The following is a 17815-nucleotide window of genomic DNA, read 5'->3' as shown; positions in this document are numbered from 1 at the left end:
TCAGGATTCTCGAAGAATATCACAGAATCCCAATTGGAATTTTTCCAGGATGCTCATGAAAAAATAAACACACGGAATTCCCATAAAGTTCACAATTCCCGCAGTATTTCTACACAATTCCCAAAGAATTCTTACAGGTTTTACAAAAAGTTCCCTGAGAATTCTCACATGACTCTTTCTAATAAGACCAATCCAAATTCCCAAAATATTTTTACGAGATTCTCTCAGGAATACTAACTATAAGATAACTATAAGATAAGATTTCAACAGGACCTTCACAAGAATTCGCGTAAGATTCCCAATGTATTTTAAAACTTTTTGCTCACTATTTCCATGGAATTTCTACAACATTTACACTGCCTTTCAACATAACTCCAACAGGATTCTCACAGTATATCCTTGAATTACCATCTTACAATTCCCACTGGAATGCCAGAATCCTTACCGGAATACAAGCACAACACCCAAAATCCTCACTTGAATTGAAGGATCCACACTGGAAACTCAAACTCTCCACTGGTATCCCCATATCGCACTGAAATCCTACCCAGACAACCAGGAATCGCATGAAAGTTCACGTTATAACTTGTTTATTCATACTAATTACATCAAACCCGCAAAACACCGTGGATAAACTCGTCAGATTGATTAGTTTCCTCGCATAAAACACTACTTTTCTGAGTTCATTTGTACATTTTGTTTTGTCTCGTACACTTGTACAAAGTAAGTCGAATCAATCCGTAGCAGCTGTCAAATCAACATTTGTTATCATAAGTTAAGTCGCAGAAGATCACAGGTTGGTTCGGTAGAATATTTATACCCTCGCATTGTATGTTATTATTCATCACATAATATATGCACGCATATTGCCTCCACTTTTGTACGTAGAAGGTCTTTTCGCGACATCTTATAAGTGAAATTTTGCACATATAAAGCCTCCAGGTGATTTCGTTATACGTACATTTTGGTTGTCTGGGTAGGATCCGCATCTGAAATCCATACTGGAATACAGGATCCTCAGTGAATTCCAAGGATCTACACTGGAAATGCAAAATACTCACTGGGGCTCAAATATCTACACTGAAATCCAAAAATTAGAAAACAAGGAGGTTCACACTAAAATCGCAAGATCCATACTGGAGTATCAAGATACTGAAACCCCAAGGTACCCCCCAAATATCTGTTTTCACATTAGAATTACACGAACCATGTATCAGGTATCAGGTATCAGTAAAATGGCTCTGGCAGCACGTTCCCCTCCAGTTGGGAGATTTGTGCCTCGCCAAACAACAGCCTTAACATCATTTACCTGAGCGGAAAAGGGAAAGGATGGGGGTGGTATGGTAATAGAAAGATAGGAAAGAGTAGAGAGAAAACTTGTATTTATCAGAACATCTAAAGGAGATGTTACTGAAAGAACCGCCGCACGGATTGTAAAGGATGGACTGCAATGTGTATCGCAGCGATGCGCAAGGATTTGATAGAAAATAACATGGATTTACTATCAAAACCAGCCACATCACTTTGTTGCGCAACCCATTTCAGCCCCTTCCTCAATTGTAAGACGAAGCTACAAAAGTTGCTTAAAAATGGGAACCCGAAGTTCAGTTAATTAATTGCATAGAAATCTATGCAACATTTGGTGCTTAATATAAGCAGACTGGTAATAAAAATTACATTTGTTTTGATTTAGCAGATTTCTTCTGCAGAAGTACATCTACTTGTACCTTTGAGAACCCGTAGTTCAGCCGGAAGTTTTGCTTCTGCAAAACATCCAGAGAAGCATCATCAATGCTACATAACAACAATTTATTGTTGTCAGTTGTTCTAGTCTTCACAACCTTCCAGCGATCAGCTGAAATTGAGGGGTTTTGAAATTTCAATCTCTTCAAAACATTTGCGTCACGCAGACCTTCCTTGGGATCCCAAGGAATATTCATACTGATTTTGTTCTGGTGTGCAGCGTAAGGTTCGATTACGAACTTAAGGTCTCCAGCTTTTTCATTAATTGCTGTGAGCTTTTCAATAAGCCAATTATTGCTAGGTTCGTTGTCTGGAGAAAACCAGACAACCCCAAACCTAAGGCCACAGCCCCTAAAACTAGGGTTGAAAGAAGATGAGGGAGAAGAGTGAAGACACGCATTCAAATCCCTCAGAAGGGCGTCTTTTAACGCAGGTGTAAAATGGCCATTCTCAAGCCTAACTTGAAAACGCCATTTAGAGGCCTCCGATGAAATTTCACTGGGAGGCACATCTTCAGCACGTGGCAAACCAACACCGTATCCTGGGTTAATCACAGCAGTAGAAGGCACAGCTAGTAAACCTGTTTTTATGGCACAAGAATCGCCAGATTCAGAACACTGGGATTCGGTGGTCACAACCTTACCAGATGTAGCCTCAGCACTCTGCATCTCGACTTCAGGAACGTTGTTGGCAGCCATGTTGAAATAAAAAAAATCGAGAGATGGAATATCACAGCTCGGGAGAAACAACGATGTTGACTCGATGAAATCCACCAAAAGAAAGAAAGAGCTTGGCGTTAAGAAGTGTTTCCAACTTCAAAAATCACTATTGTGTAGATGAAATTGATATGCTATTGTGTTTGTGACATCACAAATATCATGAATAAACTTACAGTGTGATGAACTGACCACATACGTAATTACTTGGTATGTGCCGATCACACATTTAACCTAATGAAGTTGTGTGATACACTTAAACAGATATGTCTGTTGTAGGCTAACAGTACATTATACAATTCATACTACACAGTATAACACATTTTACACAACCAACGCAAAACAACTGAAATGTAATAACACACATATGTGTATATTGAGATACAAATGGTAAAGACAAATGAACATTCAAAGTTCATTTCATCCATTACGTAGAAACGAAAAAAAAAAAAGTGTTTCTGCATGTTTCGAGACAAAATGATCATAACATCTATAAATGACCTTTTCACGAAGTTGTGTGACTCCAGAAGGGAACGTCCGTTTGAAATTTTACAATCAGAAAACTTACCTCTTTTTAATTTCTGACAGCAAAATCATCCAAAGGCAATTAAAGCCCTTAACTACTCATCAGCATCAGAATTTTACAGCGGTACCGGTGAGAAATGGTCATCAATGATGACCACAGATTGAGTGCCTGTGAACACATATATATCTCACTTATATTAGAAGACAGTACACATAACATAGAACGTTACGTGGTATACGTAAAAGGGGAACGTTCTTCGCATTCCATTGTAATGTAGGTATTTACCACACAGTCACGAACGTATCGCATACAACGGTTATACCGCACAACATGATCTTCGGCCATTGGTTTTGCAACTTTGGCAAATAAATTTTCAGAGTTTTCACTGACAAAAATAACACATCTGTTTTAAACTCCATCAAATCATTGGAGCACCATATAACAGAATCACAACACTGTGTAGCACGAAATTAATGCACCTCAGATTCACTTGAAAAATAGCTCTCTTTAAAGAGCAGACACTTTTGCGTCCACTACCCATACTCCATAGTGACTCAAAAAATTAGAAAACAAGGAGGTTCACACTAAAATCGCAAGATCCATACTGGAGTATCAAGATACTGAAACCCCAAGGTACCCCCCAAATATCTGTTTTCACATTAGAATTACACGAACCATGTAACAATCCCAGGATTCAAACAGGAATTTCAATATACACAATGAAATACCAAGATCCACACTGACACAATATGATCTGAACAACAGTCCTAGGATATACATAAAAATACAACAAACCTAGTGGAATCCCAATATCCACGTTAGAAGCCAGAGATCTACAATGCAGCAACACAATCTACACTATAATCCTAAGATTTACACAGGAACACTTGGAACCAGACTGGAACACCAGGATCCACATTGTTATTCCAGGATCCACACTGAATCCCAGAATCCACACTGGAATCCCAGTATCCACATTATATTCCCAGAATCCTCACGGGATTCCCAGATCCACAGAATCCTCACGGGATTCCCAGAATCCTCACGGGATTCCCAGAATCCTCACGGGATTCCCAGAATCCTCACGGGATTCCCAGAATCCTCACGGGATTCCCAGAATCCTCACGGGATTCCCAGAATCCTCACGGGATTCCCAGAATCCTCACGGGATTCCCAGAATCCTCACGGGATTCCCAGAATCCTCACGGGATTCCCAGAATCCTCACGGGATTCCCAGAATCCTCACGGGATTCCCAGAATCCTCACGGGATTCCCAGAATCCTCACGGGATTCCCAGAATCCTCACGGGATTCCCAGAATCCTCACGGGATTCCCAGAATCCTCACGAGATCCCCAGAATCCTCACGGGATTCCCACGATTCTGCACAGGAAATCCTCGAACCACATTGGCATCCCAAAACATATTCTGAAATCTGCACTCTGGAATCCCAGAATCCACACTGACTTCCGCCACAGGATCCATTCTATAATTGTTCAGGAATCTCTGATTAGCAAACCACGCTTATTACAGTATACGACGAGCGTGGTGATGCCGATAAGAGCTGGTGACAAAACAGATATGTTTTATGCTGGCAGCGCAACCTAATGGAAGAAATCTGAATTAAAAAACTTGTCATTGGACTGCCCTTAAGGTCTTTCACAACTTTGCCAAAGACACCAACCATCCATTTTGTCTAAAAAAATAACTTTTTTCAAAAATGTTACTGATCTCAAAATAGATCACTGGGCGTTCGAGGCATCTGATCTCAAAATAGATCACTGGGCGTTAATGGGTTAAACAAAGAGCGTTACAATGGTTCAGACCTCATATCACAGTCATCGAACAAATTTTAATACACTTTCACCGCTGGAAACATTCAAGACCAGCGTTGCAGGGAAAACTATCAGAGTCGTAAATGAAAAAATGGCGGAGGGGTGGGGCTCCCATTTGAAGTGTTCACTAAACTTATAAAATAATATTTCCCACTATGGGCAAGCAATCAAAATTTGGCGACAAAATTCCATGCACCTTCAAAATGCGCAAAAATCTACCTAAAAGTGATGAAAACTTAAGTAAACATGTAAAAATCGTGTTTCAAACTACTAACATGTACTCGAATTAAATTGATTATATAAATTATATGTAAGATTTATAAATTTTTAGAAAAATTTTAATTAGAGCAGTTTTAATTGAAATTCGATTATATTTGATAATACAAAATATATGTTGGGATTATCTTGCACACCCCTACACATACACGCACACATACACAGCTACACGCTTTCCCTTTGGTATACGGCCACAAGATCGTTCTGCGAGTGAGAAAGTAAAAGAGCATGTGCACGCAGTTTATAATCGAGAGTTATAAAGAACGGCTGCATTTAGATTATGTGAATGAACTGTGAAACTCAACAGACGCGTTAAAAAGTATTCGATATCCGAAGTGTTCATCCATAAACACGTATCCTATCGGGAAAGTGCATTTATTAAGAAAATTTCCCACATACATTGTAAATTTTAAGAGAAATTACTCACACATTTCAAAGTAATTCGAAGATACAATATGACGTTTCTCAGAATAGTTTAAAATGCCTAAAAAATATGATCATGAAGAAATAATTGTTTGGAATATATTAAAAAAATATTTGTCAAGCATATCTATCGATATTTCACAGTATATTTGCAATTAATTCATCAATGCCACTATTTATATTTCGGCTCCATCCCATTACCCCGAACGCCATTACCCCGAACGCCACTACCCCGAACGCCACTACCCCGAATGGGTCACTACCCCGAAAGCCATTACCCCGAATGGGTCATTACCCCGAACGCCACTACCCCGAATGAGCCATTACCCCGAATAGTATGAGATACAGTACAGTATCTTGTTTTGCGTGCAAAAATGCATCTCTAATGAAGGCTGGTAATTAATGGCACGTAAAATTCGTCGGTAAAATGTTCATCATATATTTTCCCTTCTTTTATATGCCAGCTATTCTTTAGAAATATCTTGATGGCAACTATATTCTTCTCATTATTTCTGAGACAGTGCCTGTTTATCAGCTCAGTGGGCACCTTCGCAATTCAAGGGTTCATTCACAAATTTCATTTCGCCAAAAATTGCGATTTTTAACACCTACCCACCCCCTAGTACTTTTTTTTGTATGGAAATTCTACATATTGTGAATGGGCTGTAACATTTTGAGGACAACCACCCACAAACTTTTTTGCTCCCTTCAGCGTTACGAAATTAGCGAATGGGCTTTAATAAAATAAGCCTTTTATTGACTGAAAGGAATTCGAATCCATAACCCTCAATATGGTGTTGCTTAACATATGCGTAATCACCGGTATTTGGAATTGTTGGTGGGGTTCATATTTCAATTTTGTTTTTGAACAAATATTTTTCTTTCTTATGAATATAGGTTGTGTCATAGCATCACGTTGTTACAGTGATCATTCACGTCATAGCTGCAAACATTTCACCAGAAATTTGCCCTTCTTGGATAAGCTAATCACTAATATTTCCATTTAGAACAGCTTTTTTTAAAGGAATATATCTTGAAGGCACTAAAGTGATTCCTGCTATAATTCTAATCGGAAATTTTCCCTTTCTTTTATCTTCTTGTATTAAAACAGACAGGTCTCTTATGGATTTAGATTTACTCATTACTTTTCTGTCATCATCATTTCTTCATTATCTTGAACCAAAAAATATTTTTTTTGGTGTTATCTCACAGAAATTCAAATTAATGATCCCACAAATCAACAAAAGTTCTTACTGTAGCGTCAATCAGAGGCCGCCGATTTTTCTAACATGTACAAGTGTACAAGTGCGATAGCGGAACGGTCGTCTATTAGGTTGGTTTTTAGGCGGGTTCCATACAACAACACTTGCAGCGACTGTCTCAGGGTGAACTTCCATTACCATCGTTTACGAAACAAAATCTTTAAGAAGATCTTAATCTTAATGCCCGACACCTATAAAAATGAGTAAAGGAAGTGGCTACCGACGTCCAATAAGAGACTTTACTACATCCTAATTTTGTGCATATTATAGCTATCCTTCTCATAATAAATTCACCCTTCTTTTCGAAATAGGCTGTTCTTCAGAGCATTGCAATGTGGCTGTGTGAATCTTCCCAAAATTAGAGGACAAAACTTAGTGTGTAAAAATTATTTGCTGAACAACTAGCTGCTTTTTTATCTTCTAATATTTGAAAAATACAGTTTTGACCCAAACTCGTGAAATACTCAAAAGGAATCGTACAATTATCTCCCCACTCTCTAACTAGAATATGTCTCAAAATGTTATCCGTTCGGGGTAATGGCGTTCGGGGTAGTGACCCATTCGGGGTAGTGGCGTTCGGGGTAATGACCCATTCGGGGTAATGGCTTTCGGGGTAATGGCGTTCGGGGTAGTGGCATTCGGGGTAGTGGCGTTCGGGGTAGTGTCATAGAATCTATATTTCATAACGCATAAAATCATCATAGAATCATATGACCATTGTCCAAACATCAATATGAATTACAATTTGTAGATGCTATGCTATTTTAAAAGGTAACAATTTCTCAATGAAACACTTCAATTCGAATCAAAATCATTTTCGAAACAATGTGGTAATATTTAAGTTGTGATGGAGGCCTTACTTGAAGCGGTGAAACATCAGAGGAATTCGGTTTACAAAAGCTTGTGGAGTACATTATATTATAACATACATACCAGGGTCATGTGTTTTCGTTCAAATCACGTATGTGATTGATTTTATATTAAATAAATCAAGCAGACTCATTATATTAAATAAATCAAGCAGAATGGGGTATTTTGTTTTCAACGAAATAAGATGATTCATTTATGTATAATTCAATTGTTTATATGCTTAAACTGCTGACATTATCTTAACAGCAACACGCTCAACTTGCCGGTTTTTAGGAAATATCAATTTCCTCTTTCTAAATAAAAAAATGGGAAGGTTTCCTATATTTCTACTCGATTTTTGAATCTTTTGTAACATGTTACCAATGATTCAACCATGATTGAAAAGTTACCAGCTCGATTGTTATAATTCTTTTTAGAAAACTTCTACTAAATGTCTATTTTAAACTCATTCATTGCGATTTGTATAGAAAAAAAAAACCTCTGGAAACTAGAAACTACGCATAAATCGTTATATTAGTAAAAATCCAGACAGATTCCTTTCTTATCATTTTTATCATTTCCTTTATCATCACATATTGAACTTTGCCTCGCAGGAAATTTAAGAAAAACAAGTTGTATGCAAGTTTCGACTCAACCTAGATTTCCAAATATCACATAGTTCATGAACGAACAATTGTTAAAAAGAAGTTAATTTGACTGTTTCCGTTGTTTTTCACCAATAAAATCTATTTAATTAGTATTAATTCCAACAAGGTTGAAAAATCGGTTGAATTATGGCATATATTTAAAGCGATCTATCTCGTCCATCTGCGAACATATGCTAAAATTTTTGGTAGCACATAACAAAGGGGAATCTAGGCTTCCACCATAAACTGTTTGCAAGCCGAATACGGTGGAATACTTATACTTTCAAGGCGAACTAGTAAAAAAATAGTAATTATTATGGGACCAGTGAAAAATCAATGGTCATAAGTAAAATTATCGTTATTTATATTCACATGCGCTAAACTTACTTTCCAAAAATGTACACATAATAATTTTTCTTGCAATTTTTCTGCGCAAACCAAATATTCTTAGGATATTAACATCAAGTTTTTGTATTAGCTCATTAGTGCAATGAAATAACGTAATAAATTAAATAAGATCATTGGTATGCAACCGTACACATTCTCAATAATGAGAAATTCAATTCAAATAGAATATTTTTATTACACTTGAAATTACCTAAGAAACTGCTGAAAACCATAATTCATGAACCTATTTGCCTGAAAATCAAGTAATCCAAAGTAATGACAAGTAAACGGGGTTGGTGGTCTAATTGCTACTGCTTCTGCTTCATATGCAGAAGGTCATTGGTTCAATCCTAGGCCCGTCCCTTTCCTCGTACTTTGCAGTTGTATCTTTCACTTGCTTCTATCTTCCACTCTCAATCTATCTCACTCACACTAGTCGTTCATAGCAAACGCTAGAACCAGAGACGGACAAGAAACTGTTTCCCTACGCTTCCATTCTCTCATCATTATAGTACGCCTTTTTTACGCCTGATACATAGGCTTGCTAACCAAAGAGCAAACCTCTCTGCCATGCCTTCCCCTACCCAACCCACACACTCCCGCATGAAACTGGCGAAAATGCAGTCAGACTCCACGGTCTACCGTTTGCCAGTATAACTGCAACATAATTTCCTCCCTTCCTTATTGGTCTGCATTCTGACGTGGCAGGCGCCATTGTTGCCTATAATAGAAGAACACCAGCACTTATACACTGAAGGTGTCTATTAGTCCCAAACAGTCATGCGGTTGGTTCTTTGTGTAAGTGCAGCTAAGTATTTTTTTTTTTTTCAAGTATTTGTGAATTTGCTTGTAGAAGTTAAGTAATCATGTTTAAGAAGAAAATTTATGAGCTTGATAGCCCGTAAATCTAGTCTAGAGTAAATAAAGCTAGATCTACCGAAAATTAATTATCTAGTTTCAGTTAATGTGAATCGATCGACAGCTCTGAACGAAATCTGTTTCTTGCACACAAAGCAGAAAACGAACTTTTAGAACGCTTGAAAACACTAAAATTCGTATCATTTTAGTGATATCAGCGTTCAAATGGTTCACTCCACACATTTTTTTATTTTTTAGTCATCTGTTTTTTGTTTTTTATTTCCAGGTTTCCATTCCTTTGAACAAGTAAGTAAATGAGAGAATATCCATACGCGTTTGATCAAATAGTAAGTAGGGTAGGTGTACCAGTTTTGGCCATAGTGGTTCCCTATTTCGCCATACGTGATAATCTGAATGTCTTCACATCTTGAAAAGTTTTGTGTGTTTAACTAGTAAGATATAGGATATATCTTGATGTTGAAACATTCAAAAAGATTAAAAATTTGAAAGTCATCGAAATTTCACATATGGCCAAATAGGGAACCACTATGGCCATAACTGGTACACTTTCCCTAGGTATCTACAGCCTTACCGTCTTCTGAGCACGCCGTTGATCGTTGAATAGAACCTCCGCATATCATTCCGATCCATGTTTTCTAAAGCTTCAGAAGAAGTGTTACTTCTTCGTGGTTCCTTTTCATTCTGAGGCTACTAACATGACATCTTGTTCTCAGTATTCTGATAGAACTCATCCTCCATGTCATCGGGTTAACCGTTCGTTGGTGCATAGATGCTGATCACGCTGTAATAGCAGAACTTGACTTTTTTGCTCACCACATAACTCGCTTCCTATGCACTATGAAGTTGACACTATGAAGTCCACGTTCTATTCTGGGACCATCGCTTTGGTAGATATGGTACTTGGATGAAGTATTTACGATGAGATCCACCGCATGGATGTCACGTTCTCTTGTTTTGAGTAAGCGTATTTCCTAGATAATCGCCACATTCATGCCGATATTTCACAGTTTACGAGCAAGTAGCCCAAGGCTTTCCAGCTTTAGTTCTAAATATTCTAAAATTCATGAAAAAGCCACAAAAATAATTGTCTGGCAATAATTAACAAATTTTCACGTCGAAAAATTGCGAAGAAGGTACTATGCGTAGTTTTTACTTAACTTCACTCTGTTTAACAGCTTATTAAAACAACGATAATATCATATGAATTACATCATATCTCTCACAAACAATACGAAAACTGTGCAATTGCACAAGTAACACAGTTTTTTCTACTTCAATAGCTTCAAGAAGTTTGAAAATCTTAATTAGAATTGATTATTGTACTTGCAAGGAATATCATTGAGCACTCATCTCGCACTGAAACAGATTGTCACCAGCAACGCAACAGCAACTTTTTATAAAAAAAGACGTGTCATTTGAGAGGAAAACTACAACGTCAGAAGGACGATACTGCAGAAAACTTGGCACTGCCACTGCCGCTGGCTAAAATGACACTTGCATCTCACCATGGAATGAAGAAAAGAACACAACAGGCCCCCGCTCTGCTCAGATCCATGCCTACATGCAAATGCAAGGTTTCATCTGATATGAAGCGTTGGCTGGGAAGTTTTGTGTCCGACTATGCCCCCCAGGGAGTTTTATTCAGCGAACTGGGATCCCAGTGTCCTTTTCACTGCCCATCCAATCAGAAAGATGTAAGAGCAAAATAACTTAACTATAAGAGAATTTGATATTTTTATCGATGTGTGTTGTATTTAGATTCTTTGCTGAGTACCTATTTGAAAACTATTTTTCATTATATCAAAAAAATTACAAAATTAGTTATAAGTGTGATATAACTTCATATCAAAATTGTATATCTAATTTGCCTAACAGACCTTCTTATTATTAACAATTAGCAATTATTGATAGTTTTTAGTTATTTCTCTGTTATTCCTCTCTGATTGTGTCAAACACATTCTGTTAACCTGTTGATAAAACCTTCATGAAAAAATATCTCTAGTTGTTATGGTTTTGATAATCCCTTCCGATCGGGAATCTGCCCCAATCGCAACAATAACGGAACAAGAGCAGCGTGACACATACTTTGTTGTCACCAAAAAGTGATTTTCAGCGACCACACAGACCACATTGAAAAGCAAGTAGGTAGGCAGGTTTGACTGGTCGTCGTTCTGCTGGCAGCCGGGAAAATGCGGGTGAAGTATTTCGGACCATTCCTGGTTAGCGGAGTTTGTGGTCATTAGTTTAAGTGCAATTTAAAAATATTATGGAATTTTTTATTTTCCTGTACATTTTTTTTTTTTTTGATATTTGTATGAACAACCAAATATCAGTGGATTTGTCAATGATTCTACACAAGTTTACTCAGCAAAATTTCAGTCAATCTGTTAAAGGTGCACAATGTGGTATTTATTCCTTTTCAACTGTTATAATTCTTCTAGAACCTTACCCTATTTTAGATGTTATTCAAAAACCCCCAAAACATTATTTTCATATATTTTTGCTTTTAATGACACGGTGTTTATGAGAAATTAACATTACAAATTTTCAGGCCAGCCATGCTGTTGTAATACAAAGAAGAAAGCTCTGCAGAGAATTCAAAAAAAAAAATGAAAATGATTCCGAAGCTTCCTCCCTGGTATAGTACCAATGAGTTACATAGAATATCCAATGTTGAAACACTGGAACAAATGTCAAATAAAATAATTAATAATTTCAGGCAAAAATCGTTACAATCTTCTATTGCCACGATTAATGCGTTATATGTTTAGGTTAAGTTAGGTTAAGTAAATTTGAAACGTGTTTTTTTTTCTCTTATAAGCAGGTGAAATCAACCCACCTGTAAAAAATCTGAACTGCTTCGGCAAATTAAATGTAATATGTTGTTAACAAAATGGTAATAAAATCTAAAATTAGTTTTACCAAATTAGGATGATAGTGTTGTCTAATAACATAGAACACCTAGATATAAGAAATTGATGTAATGTTTGAAATGATGCTAATTAAAAAATATAAAAAAAGAAACTAACATCAACATCGTAAAATTAGTAAGTCCGATAAACTTTCAACAAAGTTAGAAAACAAATTGCTTAAGGTGGCATACTGGCCCCAACTTCCGCTATGTTCCGTGAACAATTGCGGGTGTCTCTTAAGGCACAGTGCGCTATGTTGTGCTGAATTGCGCCGGATGCATTTTGTTCCCGTCCTCCGGTGTGCGGTGCGGTTTGAATGTACCCTGCAATGGAAATACTGAAGCTTATTTCAGAGAAAAGCTTTTTGAATATTTTAATGCTCCCTAAATTGAAAGCGGGAACAATGACAATGTGGAAAAAAATTGCCATTTTAAGCTAACTGATGCTTTTATTGTGCCCATGGAAACAAATGTGATAATATCGATACGATGTATTTATTTTGAATGAGGATTGTGTAGGTTGTTTTCGACGGTCATTGTTCATTATATCGATGTTCTGATATGATTTGTCAGAAGAAAAAAAAAAACATTAGGCCACCTAATGTATATATTTGGTGGCATAGATACTCTTACGCAACTATTTTACAAGTTCTTCCTGAGTACTGATTCCTTGATTTCTTGAGGAAAAGAATAAGATATGACTAATAAGAATCCCAAAGAGAAAACAATGATAAAACCTTTTTTCTCCCTTATGTACCATTGAGGTGTTTTATTTTACTAACATGATAAAAAATCTCAAAACATCCTATAGCAATAGTGTCCACAAAGTTTGGAGCTTGTTTAGATGGATTTTTTCATGCACTGTTATCCCCCGATCTAATCAAAGCTGTAGCGAAGGATAATAAACAGACTCTCCTGATGTGTTGCGGATCATGATTGTTATAAAGAGCGATATTCGATTCGTGCTACAGATATTTCTTTCTGGAACATTTTCAAAAACTACTCCAGGGGTCATTCCACAATTTCCTCAGAGATTCCCTCTCTAACTCTCCCAGGAGTTTGTTCAGAAATATCGAAATACGAAAGGAGTTTTTCCGAGAAAATCCACCAACGTTAATTTAAGAGTTTTAAAAGAAATTTTTTCGAGATTTTTTTCAGAAAATCATACAAGAATTACTTTAAGAATTCCTACGCCGGTTTTCCCATATTCTTCCAGCCATTTTTCTGAAAGAGTTTATTCGCCATTTTTCTAAAAAAATGTATCTGCAAGTTCTCTCATGAATTAATTAGTGTATGAATTATTTCAAGAAATCTATTTGAACTCTTTCAGGAATCCCGCATTTATGAAACAATCGTTGATGGACCTCCTGGTGGAATATCTGTAGTTATCTGTGTGGTTATATTTGCAATAATTCTAGGTAGAATTGTTGAAGGTGTCTTGAACGAAATTATTTGAGGCATTTCTCAGGAAGTCCGTTAAAGAGTCACTGAATGAAATCTTGGATGGTTTTTAAGAAAAATGAAACGAAACTTTGGGCATACATCCTAATTTCTAATGGAGTTTAAGGAGATAATCATGAAAAAATACATACATTAGTACGAGTAGCAATACTTGTCGTAATGTCACAACAAATTATACACAAACTGTTTAGTGATATGCTTAGTTTCTGATGATTCCTAGTAAAAATACTAAAACTGTTATCTCCTGGTTCCGTTTGCTTGATTGATTCCTGTTTGGCCTCTTTTTGGTTCCCGATTGAGTATTTATGTTGGTCTCTTTTTGCTTCCTGTTACGTCTGTTTTCGGATTTATTTTTTTCAGGCTTTGACATAATTCTGATTTTGATTTTTTTTTCTCAATTTTGGTTTTGATTCTTAATTTATTTTTAAGGCACTTTAAGACACACCAGCCCTGAATAATGTTTCTTTTTTTGGAGAATTATTCGTTCGATTCTTGAACTTTTCAAATTCGACTTTGTCATACAGGACAATTGCAGTGAGCTTCGAGGAACTTCGCTGATATCAAAATGTCTTAAGCATCAATCATGCGACTACTCAAATTTCTGACTTGTTAAGACTTGATGTCCCTTAATTCGATATTTCAAGTATTCATAGATGAACTATGGATTCCCAGGAAAAAAAATACGACGCGCTTATATAAACGAATGTTTTTACAAAAAGTGTTGTAAAAAGTTTGTGTTGTAAAAAACTTTGAAATAATTGTCTAAATTGTTGAATAAAAAAACTAAAAAAAAAAACACATTTCTAATTCACACTAAAAAGAAAAATATTTTTAAAATTTAAAGTTTAATTTAAAAAAAAAGTGAAATATTTTGATTTAGATGAAATTTTATCTCAAGATAGATAATTATGCTTACTACTTACTTACCATCCATACATCGTGAGATGACCACTTATAAAAAAAAAGTTTTTCTATCAAACTGTTTTCTTGTTTTAAATATTTTTTAGCGTCTCATTTTCAAACAAAACTACACAAGGGGCAGTCGGGATGAACCCAGAATTCACTGTAGCCCAATGGGCGATTCAGTTTGGTCTGATCAGTTGACCTCAAATTATGACCATGTTCGTGGTCTACACTGAAAAAAAAATAATCAAAATTTCAAGTCGATTTAAAAAAAATGGACATTTTTTATGTGGATAAAATATTTTCTCAGGATAGGTAATTGAGTTTACTACCAACCGTCAATACATCCCGAGATGAGCACTTTTAAAGAAAAAAGTTTTTCGTGCAATTACCTTTTTTTGTCTTAAATGATATTTTTAGCTTCTCATTTTCAAAAAAAAAAAACTGAACAAGTGAAAGTCACAATCAGAATTCAATGAAGCTCTTTAAGTGTGTCAATTTTGTTTAATCAGTTTACTTTAAATTATCAAGAATTTTATACAAAAGGTCACATGACATGTTTATCGCCACATTACATTAGTAACTGGCTCTTAGAATACTAAAAATGGATATGAGACCATATCAAAAATACACAATTACGTATCTGAAAAACAAAATTTTTGGTCATTTTTTAATTTGATTTTGAATCCCCTTTTCTTAGTGTAGGTCGCAAATGAGAAAATTTATGTATGAAATTCCGATAATTTAAAGTATACTGATTATACCAAATTGACTCGCTCATTGAGTTTCAATGAATTCTGAAAAAAATGTGACTTTTACTTGTTTAGTTTTGCTTGAAATCACTATGCTTGAAACACTATTTTCCTTAAAAGTAACCATCTCGCGATGTACGAACGGTTGGTAGCTAACATAATAGCGAATCTTGAGGTAAAATATCATTAGAATAGAAATTTACATAGTTTTGGGAACTTGTAATCAGAAGACACAACGTGTCATTTAAATTTTTATTTCAAAATCGACTAAAATTTTATTTATTTTTTTTTTGCGGTGTAGGCCAACAATTTTTTGTTGTGTTTTTATCAAAAAACTAAAACACCAACAACAAATTATCCATACAACACTTTTTTTGTAGGAGTTGATATTTTTCAATTACATAATTTTGTAAAAAAAAATCGGAAAAAGTTTAGCCCCCTCCAAAACAAAATTTTGGAAATAAGGCTAGAGTAAGGTGGGGCAAAAGTTCGACCTTAGTGGTATAATCAAAGTTTCCAGAAAAACAATAGCAATTAAAACAAAACAAATACCATACAGTGAACCTTCAATATTTTGGCTATAATTTTGCTGAACAAACTTGTGTCAAAATATTTACCCATTTTTAGTTATAACAGTTTCAAAATTGATTGTCTTATTCGAACTTTTGCCCCACCGGTGGGGCAAGAGTTCGAATCTAGTGTGGGGCAAAAGTACGCTGGATAAAACACAAAATATCGATCCTTTTATGACAGGCATACTTTACACTAGCCGTAAACTTAAATTTGACGAAAAATACACACTAAATTTTCATCAAAAAATTGCCCTAAACCGGGTTCATTGTAGTATACTCAAAAATAGCAGTTTTTCGCAAAACTAAGTGGAAATGTAAATTTTTGGTGACAGTTTTCATAAGATCAGACAAATTTAACTAAATTTGAAGATAATATGTGGATTTTAGGCAATTTGCAAATTTTTCCGTGATTTTATACATGGGTCGAACTTTTGCCGCACTATGGGCCAAAAATTTTTTTCAAGCATTTATGCAAAAACTAATACACCTCATAGCAACCTTATGATAGGCCTAGAAACGCTTTTATATAAAATATTGAAAAAGATTTTATCTTCAATTGGTTCCATGCAACGAAAGTTTGACCAAAACTTACAATATTCACATCGAAAAACAACAAATAGCCATAACTTTTCCAAATCTCAATCGATTTTTATGATATTTGGATTGAAAGTCTCTTACTTAAACAGCATTCGAACCACCATGACATTTATAAGATTTGTTTTGAATTGAGCTTGAAATCTTAAAAAGAAACTCTTACCCCACTCGAACTTTTGCCCCACTTTACTCTAAGTACTTTAGAATCTGGGTTTTTGTCGGCCATATTGACAGTAAGATGCACTTGAGTAAGGAGCATATTTTTGCAAAATATGGGTCCAGTCGTTTAAAAAAACCCTACCAAAGATAAATCAAAATGCATAGCATAGTAATTGTTTCGATATTAGAACAGTAAAACCCGAAAATGATTAAAAACTTTATCGATAAAAGTGGAAATTTCAAACAATAAAACCTATAAGTACATAAAAAATGGCGATGAAGGATGCATTCAAAATAAAAGTAAACCATAAAAAATATACTCTTAGGTACACCGGGGCTAGTTAAAATGCAACGTTTTCTGAGTGATCTGATCATAATATAATTTAGTAAACTTTTTTATACTTAAAGTTTGTTTGAAGTGTACAGTACATGCTTCAGTAGAAAACTTATTCATAGAAAATTAATAACACCATGAAAATTCGATCTTTCAGTTTGACCCTATTTATTTTCCTTCATACGACGACTTTGCCGTTTCAACTTGCGCCGGTGTACCTTATATGTAGCAGTTTTAAAATTAATTTCATGAAACCAATGTTTGAACCAAATGTTCAAAACTAGCGTTGTGCAAAATTTCGCTAAACGAGATAGCACAAAATATTGATTTTTCTCAAACAGCCATCTGTCCAGCCAAAAATTTGATTGATTGTAATATTCTAAAAATAACTATGTAACTATGGTAAAGAGTGATGCGTAATTTTTTGACAATTTGTTTGTATTTCTGTGATATAATATTGTGTGACGTGGGGCAAAAGTTCGAGTGGGACAAGAGTTTCTTTTTTGTGATTTCTAGCTAAATTCAAAACAAAACAAAAATGTTATAATGGTTCGAGTGCTGTTCTTATCTTGTCGTTTGAGACGTAGA

The 17815-nt window shown here is 35.5% G+C and overlaps 1 protein-coding gene across 4 annotated transcripts in view; it reads left to right on the top strand.

Moving 5' to 3' along the window:
• Nucleotides 1-17815, top strand: part of LOC5573943 (tRNA-dihydrouridine(16/17) synthase [NAD(P)(+)]-like) — a 394431-nt gene that overhangs the window by 94805 nt on the left and 281811 nt on the right. For 2 of the 4 annotated variants that reach the window (XM_021847711.1, XM_021847710.1), the window contains exon 2: nucleotides 9807-9826. The exons of the other annotated variants lie outside the window; for them this stretch is intronic. The gene's annotated coding sequence lies outside the window, so the exon portion shown is untranslated. The remainder of the gene's footprint in view (nucleotides 1-9806; nucleotides 9827-17815) is intronic. 4 annotated transcript variants of the gene reach the window in all.

Source organism: Aedes aegypti, chromosome 2 (assembly GCF_002204515.2).
Source record: "Aedes aegypti strain LVP_AGWG chromosome 2, AaegL5.0 Primary Assembly, whole genome shotgun sequence".
Lineage (NCBI taxonomy): Eukaryota > Metazoa > Arthropoda > Insecta > Diptera > Culicidae > Aedes > Aedes aegypti.
The sequence above is the reverse complement of the archived record's forward strand: the minus strand, read 5'-3'. Positions and strand labels throughout refer to the sequence as shown.